The following is a 7,474-nucleotide window of genomic DNA, read 5'->3' as shown; positions in this document are numbered from 1 at the left end:
AATCACTAATTTTATCCCACCAAATCTCACTAAAACAATGAAGATGAGTTTGCCTCCTTGCATTAGGTTCTAGAGTTCACCTGGTTTATTATCTATACTTTGTGCATATGTATAGTCACCAAGAAAATGTTTTGGTTTTTTTTGGTGGGGGGGGGAAGAGGTATTGTCTCCTGTCTATTACTGGTCCTTCCTACTCATATTCTAAGTCCTACACTGTACCTGAAGTATAAGCAGAATCACCTCCAAAACAATGAAAAGCACTAGGGGCAAAAACAATTTAAAAGATTTTGGTGCGAAGCCTTCAATAACCCTCCAAAAGAAGCCAGGAGATGCTGACGGGACAACTAAGTGGAAAATGAAACAAATGTTGTCAGTACTTTATAATCATTTATTTTTATAATGAATGATACTGGACATTTAAACCCCAGTACCCTGGGCCCTTCTGTGCTATACAAGGAAATACAGCATTTAATAAGACAAAGGTAGAAAGAGGGGGCAAACCAGTTAAGAAAATGTAAAGTAAATTTGTACAGGGGAACCAGAATCATAAAAGCATTCAGGGCCTGTTGCTAAGAATAAGAGGCTTCACGGAAGAGTTAGAAAAACCAGCCATGGTCTTTCATTCAGCACCTTTAAGAGAAAGATATATGGCTTACCTAGGCCCACAGAAGGGAAGATGGAAGGAGAGGTGGGGTCAACAAATAAAAGGTACTTGAGCAATTCTCTGAACTAGGGTAAATCAACCCCCCAAAGCAGCTCAATGACATCCTTCCATCCTTGGGGCCAAGACTGAAAAGTCCAAACGAGGGCAACACAATGACTTCCCCACTTTAGAGCCAAATCTGATACCTCTGAAGTGGGACTGGGAAGGGCAAGATTGGGAAAAAACCAAGAGTTCATCAGGTAACCTTGGGCACAATGGACTTCAGGGAAAGAAGTTTGGTATGATCTCAAATTCCTTGGGGTACCCTCACTCCATGCTTTAGGGTAGCTCAGGTATTTATGAGCATCAGAGGAATCCCACTGAGACACGTCAGATTGTTTTCCCCCAACTAAAGTGCTAAGCAGGGAGCTACCAATCAATGAGGAAACTGGAAGTTTCCAATCTAAGAGGTAAGCTCCTTAAAGGGAGGGGGACAAGCATTTTAAAGCACCTACTATGTGCCAGATACTGTACCAAGTTTTTTAAAATTATCTAATCTGATCTGTACAACAACCCTGAGGGACAGGTGCTATTATGATCTTCATTTTACAGCTGAGCAAGGTGACCCAGATAGTAAGCGTGAGAGATCAGGTGTGAATTTAGGTTTTCTTGATTGCAAGCCCAGTGCTCTGTCCACTGTGCCACCTAAGCTGCTTCTGCCAAGTAAGAAGTGTTTCATTTGTTCTTGCATCCCCAGAACCTCGAAGAGTGTCAGGCTCAACAAGTGCACTTAGTAAACACTTGTTGACTGACAGAACTATATGGAAGTTTCTAGATGGGGGGGGGGGGTTCAGAGAGCAAGAGGGAGTATGGTTAAGTTAGAAACACCTCAGTGGACTGACTGGGGAAGACCAGGCTTGAAAAATCATTTTTTTCAGGGTTGGATTTGGAATCAGAGCTACTAGGTTCAAATCCCAGCTCTACAACTAACTGCTTGTGTGATGCTGGTAAGTTAATTAACTTCTCTGGACATCAGTTTTCTCATCCATACAATGAGTGGGTTGGAACTAACGGCCTACAAAGTCCCTTTCAACTCTAATTCTATGATCCTAGTGATCATTTTATAAGATAACTCAGGTAGGGAAAGGCACCAAAAGAATGGAAAAAAAATCAATGACAACATTAATATCCAAAAAAAGCAATCTAGAAGACATTAACTACAACCCACATGCTCATTTTCTCATCTTTACACAAGTTTTTATGAAATGGTCTATATACATTTCAGGGTATCCTTGATGAAAGTATGAGAAGGGAACAGAAAGCCTTTTACAAAAAAATTTTCTATAGCAGGCCACATCTTTACAATCCCTTAATTGACTAAAAGTTGCAAAGAATACAAGACCCTATTATATTTATCAGTTACAAGAAACACTTGACTTGGAGGATCAAAATGCAGCTTTAAAGGCCTTCCTCCAATGAGATATCTCCTATCCATAGGATCATGTGAGATTACATAATAAAGGCAACTATAGAGGTAATTGTCCAATGCCCCTCTGTTAATCCCTGTCCGACAAGGCACAAATCAGGGAGAATATGCTGGCCAAAGGAACAGTGGAGGATATTCTGTAAAGGGACCAAATGGGAGGATTGCCCAGATATAAAGATGTTCTCCAGGTGTATCCATTTCAGAAACACAAAGTGCTGAATGTGGTAAGCCAAAGCCTCCTCAATATAATCCATGACTACTCAAAAAGTATCAGCATTATCAATCCATAAAGGAAAAACTAAAACAAAAAAACCATGCCTTTTGTCTAGAGTATGGCATTTAGGTAGAAGGCAAGGCCGTTAACTGAGGTATCATATTAGTACATATATTTGGGACAGGTACTTCATGTGGATAATGTATTGGAGTTCAGAAATGAATAGGATGAAGAGAACAGGTTGAACTGTATCTAGAAAACTGTGAAGTACTTTTAACAACATCAACCCACTCCCTGGTACACTCATCTTTTTAATACAAATGTTCTGGAGATCCCGTGATGCTTAAGAGTCTTGCAATGCCAGTCTTCAAAGATGTGGATGACCCAAAGTCTATAGAGAAATCTAAGTAGGCTAAACAGCATATATACGCATGAACACAGACTAAAGTAAGAAGCTCTTCCCTTTCATTACCACTGATCTAATATCATTTAATAAGGAAGGCTTAGCAGGAACAAATGTCATCTCTTCTTTAACCACACTATCACTTTGACTTGAAAGTTAACTTGAACCCAATAGCTGCCTTCAAGTATCTGAAAGGGCTCTCATGTAGAAGAGGCATAAGACTTGTTCTTTTTGCCACAAAGGGCAAAACTAGGAACTATGAATGTGTGAAAGCTGCAAAGAGATCAATTTAGGCTTGAAGTTAGGACTGTCAGTGTTGTCCAAAAGTAGAATGGTCTGCTTCCAAGATGTAATGGGTTCCCCTTCCTTAGGGGTCGTCAGGCAAAGGTCAGATGACCACCATCAGGTATGATAAAATGTCTTTTTTTTTGTGTGTGTGTTGGGTCTGGTCTACATGGTACCTGAGGTCCCTCAAACTGTCTGAGATTCCCTCAGGTTAAATCCAGCACCTTGCCCTGAATGTAGTAGCTAAAATAACTACAAAGAGAATTACTTAGACAGGGATTTCTCCATCCTACCCAAGAAAAGTGAGGGAAGATATTGTGAATGCTATGAATCAATACAGTATCAACTCAAAAAACTGTTCCTGAATCATTAGGGACACCTTTTGAGTCGGATGAATTAACATATAATAGAAACAACACAGGCACAGAAGCAGCAGTGTGATTATCAATTAACTTTCATTACCTTTGAACAATCTGCCTTATATATTGCATACTGACACAGAAATCTTGATAGAATTCTTACACCCTAACTCCAGAATTCCTCAATTTTAAATAGTTGGCCAAATTACTTCAGCTGGCAAATCACTTTACATGTTCCGAAGACCTCTCATATCTACGATCTCTTTATATCTTCCTAAAGACCAGAGGCAAATAGGGCAGATATTATTATGCCTGTATAACAGATGAAGAAACAGACCCATGGGAGTTAAGTGAATTATTCAAGATCATGCATCACGTCAGTGGCGGCCCAGAAATCCTGACACCCCGACTCCCAGTCCTAGGAGTTACCATACAGTGTAATAATGGATAGATCACTAAACTAAGTAAGATCAATTTTCTATATGACCCTAGCTTCAGTTTCCTTATTTGTAAAGTGGGAACAATACCTATCCTGCCTACCTCACAGGGTTTTGGATGGATCAAAAAGGTAGATGGCGGGGAAAGTGCTTTGAAAACGGAAAGGACTGCGTAAATACAAGGTCATGTCATTCATTCACTCATTCATTCATTCGCTAAAGTTGTAGAGGCCCTGGAACACAAGATAAAGTCACAGTTTTGGCCCTTAAGCACTTTATAATCAAGCAAAATTGATAAAACGTGTGCGAGGATCACGGCGACTGGAGAAGAAAAAAAGAAAACGCGCCAACGTGCCACGGGAGAGGTGCAAACCCGTTTGTGGCCGCCTGCTGGCCACGGCAGGGGGTTCTCCCCATTTTTCTCCATCCCCACACGCGTGTCCGGCCGCAGAAGGGTCTAAGGAGCTGGATGTGAATGAGAACGCAGACTAACGAGTAAGTCCGCGCCGGCCCCCGCCAGGCGGCAGCCGCGCCGGACGAGCCGGGCGGGGTGGGGAGGAGTGGGGTTGCCCCCGCGCACAGGGGGCCCCCGAGGAGCTGGACCGGGACCCCACGCGGGGACCGCAGCCGCTCCCCGGCCGCACACCCAACCCGCCCTCCTCGCCTGGCTCCCGGGCCGCCGACTCACCGCCTGCCTCGCCGCCCAGCAGCGCCTCTACCGGCCTCGCTCCGCACCCCGCTCTCCGCCCCGGGCCGCCCTTCCGGTGTGCATCCTTAAGCTCTTCCCCCACGGCCCGGAAAACCGCTGCCACCTGCGCTCGGGTTCCGCGGCGCCGCACGTGAGCCCTGGCCAAGGCTCGGGCCGGCCGCCCGCGCTGCGCGGGGTGATCGTGTCCGCGGGACCCTGCCCTGCTTTCCCCTGGCGGCCGGATCGAGAGCATCCTACCCCCTCCCGTCTGGCTGTCTCCTCCCTTCCCTTCCCTTTCCTTCCTTCTCTAACCTCAACTCCTTCCAGCTCTCCCCCTTTCTCTCCCTCTCCTCTCCCTTTCTCTCACCTCCTCCTCCTCCTACTTCTCCCCTTCTCTTCCTCTTCCCCCCTTCCTCTCTCTTTGTCTTCCTTCTCTCCTCCCTCCCTCTCTTTTTCCCTCTCTCTCTCTCCCCTTCTCTCTCCTCTCCCTTTCTCACCTCCTTCTCCCCTTCTCCCCTTATTTCTCTTCCCCTTCCCCCCTTCCTCTCTCTTTGTCTTCTTTCGCTCCTCACTCCATCTCTTTTTCCCTCTCTCTCTCCCCTTCTCTTTCCTCTCCCTTTCTCTCCCCTCCTTCTCCCCTTCTCCCCTTATTTCTCTTCCTCTTCCCCCCTTCCTCTCTCTTTGTCTTCTTTCGCTCCTCCATCTCTTTTTCCCTCTCCCTCCCCTTCCTCTTCCTCTTTCCTTCTCTTTCTCTCCCTTTCTCTCACCTCCTCTTCACCTCCTCCCCTCTCCCCCATCCTACCTCCCTCTCTTCCAGTCCATCCATCCACATGAATTTAAGTTTGGGGCAGGTCCTTCAAGCAGTGTTTCCATTTTCCCAAAGGCACAATGGACGTAGGATCTGTTGCTTTTCAGCTGGAAGAGATTTTGGTCCAACCCCCTCATTTGACAGATGAGGAAATTGAGGCACAGAGAGGTTAAGTGACTCTCTCAAGGTGACAGAGCTGGTGAGTGTCTGAGGTGGGATTTAAACCCATGTTTTCCTGACACAGTACAGTACGCCAGTTGCCTGCCTTTCAGTCATGTTGTAAAGCAGAATCAACCAATAAAAATAATTTGTTAAGTGTCTGCCATGTTCCAGGCACTCTGCAGTGCCTCAGGGAGGTTAATTTCTGTCAGGGAAAACAACACATGCACTTATACATAGATATGTGTGTGTATCTCATATACAAAATTTCAAGGTAATTTCAGGAGATAGGGAAAGCTGGAGAGATCAGCAAAGGCCTCAGGAAGAGATGCTATTGTAGCTGGGCTTCAAAGGAAGCTTGGTTGAGAAGCAAAGGTGAAGAGTCTGAAAAAACAGCAAGATCTGAGATGGAGTGTCTTTTGTAAGGATCAGCAGGAAGGCCAGTTTGGCCAGAAAATGAAGTGAATGAAGAATAACCTGTAAAGGGGGGATAAAACAGAAACCACAATCATTTCATAAGATCTGGATGGACTAATGTCCCAACCACCTTGTAGTTTAATATTTAGAAGTCCCCAATGACAATAATGCACTCTTGGTGTTGTGAACTGATTCAAGTATTCTAGCGAGCAATTTGGAATTATGCCCAAAGTGCTATAAAGCTGTGCATGCCCTTTGACCTAGCAATACCACTACCGAGTCTTTATCCCAAAGAGATTAGAAAAAAAGGGGAAAAGATCTATTTGTACAAGGATATTTATAGCAGCTTTTTGTGGTGGCAAAGAATTGGAAATTAAAGGGATGCCCATCAATTGGGAAATGGCTGAATAAATTGTAGTATATGATTGTGATGGAATACTATTGTGCTATAAGAAATAATGAGTAGGATGTTTTTAGAAAAACCTGGAAAGACTTACATGAATTGTTGCAGAATGAAATGAGCAGAACCAGGAGAATGCTGTACACAGTAACGACACTATTGTATGATGAACAATTGTGAATGGCTTAGCTATTCTCAGCAATGCAATGTTCTAAGACAATTCCAAAGGACTCATGATGAAAAATGCTATCCACCTCCAGAGAAAGAACTGATGGTGTCTGAATATAGACTGAAGTGTACAATTTTTCCCTTCCTTCCTTTTTTTCTTCCTCTGTCTCTCTCTACCTCTCTCTTCTTCTCTCTCCCCCTCCTTTCTTTAAGTGTTCTTCCACAAAATGACTAATATAGAAACATGTTTTACATGATTGAACATATATAACCTATATCTGATTGCTTACTGTCTTGGGCGGGGGGCAAGGAGAGAGGGAGGGATAGAATTTGCAACCCAAAACCTTAAAAAATGTTAAAAATTGTTTCTACATGTAATTGGGGGAAAAGTAAAATAGTATTTTAAAAAATAAAAATCCCACAATCATTATTGAAGGAGAAATCAATCACATTTATTTATCCCCTCCTAGGTGCCAGGCACTGGCTAAGTACTGAGGTTACAAAAAGAGCCCAAAAGGGGCAGCTAGTTGGCTCAGTGGATAGAGCATCGGCCCTGAAGTCAGGAGGACCGGGGTTCAAATCCAGCCTCAGACCAAACACTTGACACTAGCTGTGTGACCCTGGGCAAGTCACTTAACCCCAATTACCTTAAAAAAAAAAAAGGCCAAAGATAGTTGCTGCCCTCAAGGAGCATACAACCTAATGGAGGAGACAACATGCAAACAAATATATACAAAGTAAGCTACATACAGTAAAAATAGATAATAATTAAAAGAGGGAAGGTGCTAGAGTTGAGAGGTTCCTCTGTAACCAACTATATACAAGGACATGATAAAAATGGATGGTCTCATGCATAATTGTAACAATGTTGTAACTTGTCTGTCGCTTTGTCTTGTCTAAAATGCTTCCCTTAACCCTGCTGTTTTGTCTTCTTAATTGTAAAAGTATTTAGTTACTTCCCCTTGTGTCTTGCTCTTGAACAAGAAATAATCTTCTCATTCTGATAA

General features: G+C 43.6%; 1 protein-coding gene across 1 annotated transcript in view; it reads right to left on the bottom strand.

The window, feature by feature from the left end:
- The window catches only part of AGK (acylglycerol kinase), an 87,447-nt gene extending 82,863 nt beyond the window's left edge, over positions 1-4,584 (bottom strand). Inside the window, exon 1 of the mRNA XM_027842300.1 lies at positions 4,516-4,584. The gene's annotated coding sequence lies outside the window, so the exon portion shown is untranslated. The remainder of the gene's footprint in view (positions 1-4,515) is intronic.
- Between the last annotated feature and the right edge of the window lie 2,890 nt (positions 4,585-7,474).

The sequence above is a fragment of the Vombatus ursinus genome, unplaced genomic scaffold, assembly GCF_900497805.2.
Source record: "Vombatus ursinus unplaced genomic scaffold, bare-nosed wombat genome assembly UNPS02014870.1, whole genome shotgun sequence".
In the NCBI taxonomy this organism is placed as follows: domain Eukaryota; kingdom Metazoa; phylum Chordata; class Mammalia; order Diprotodontia; family Vombatidae; genus Vombatus; species Vombatus ursinus.
The sequence above is the reverse complement of the archived record's forward strand: the minus strand, read 5'-3'. Positions and strand labels throughout refer to the sequence as shown.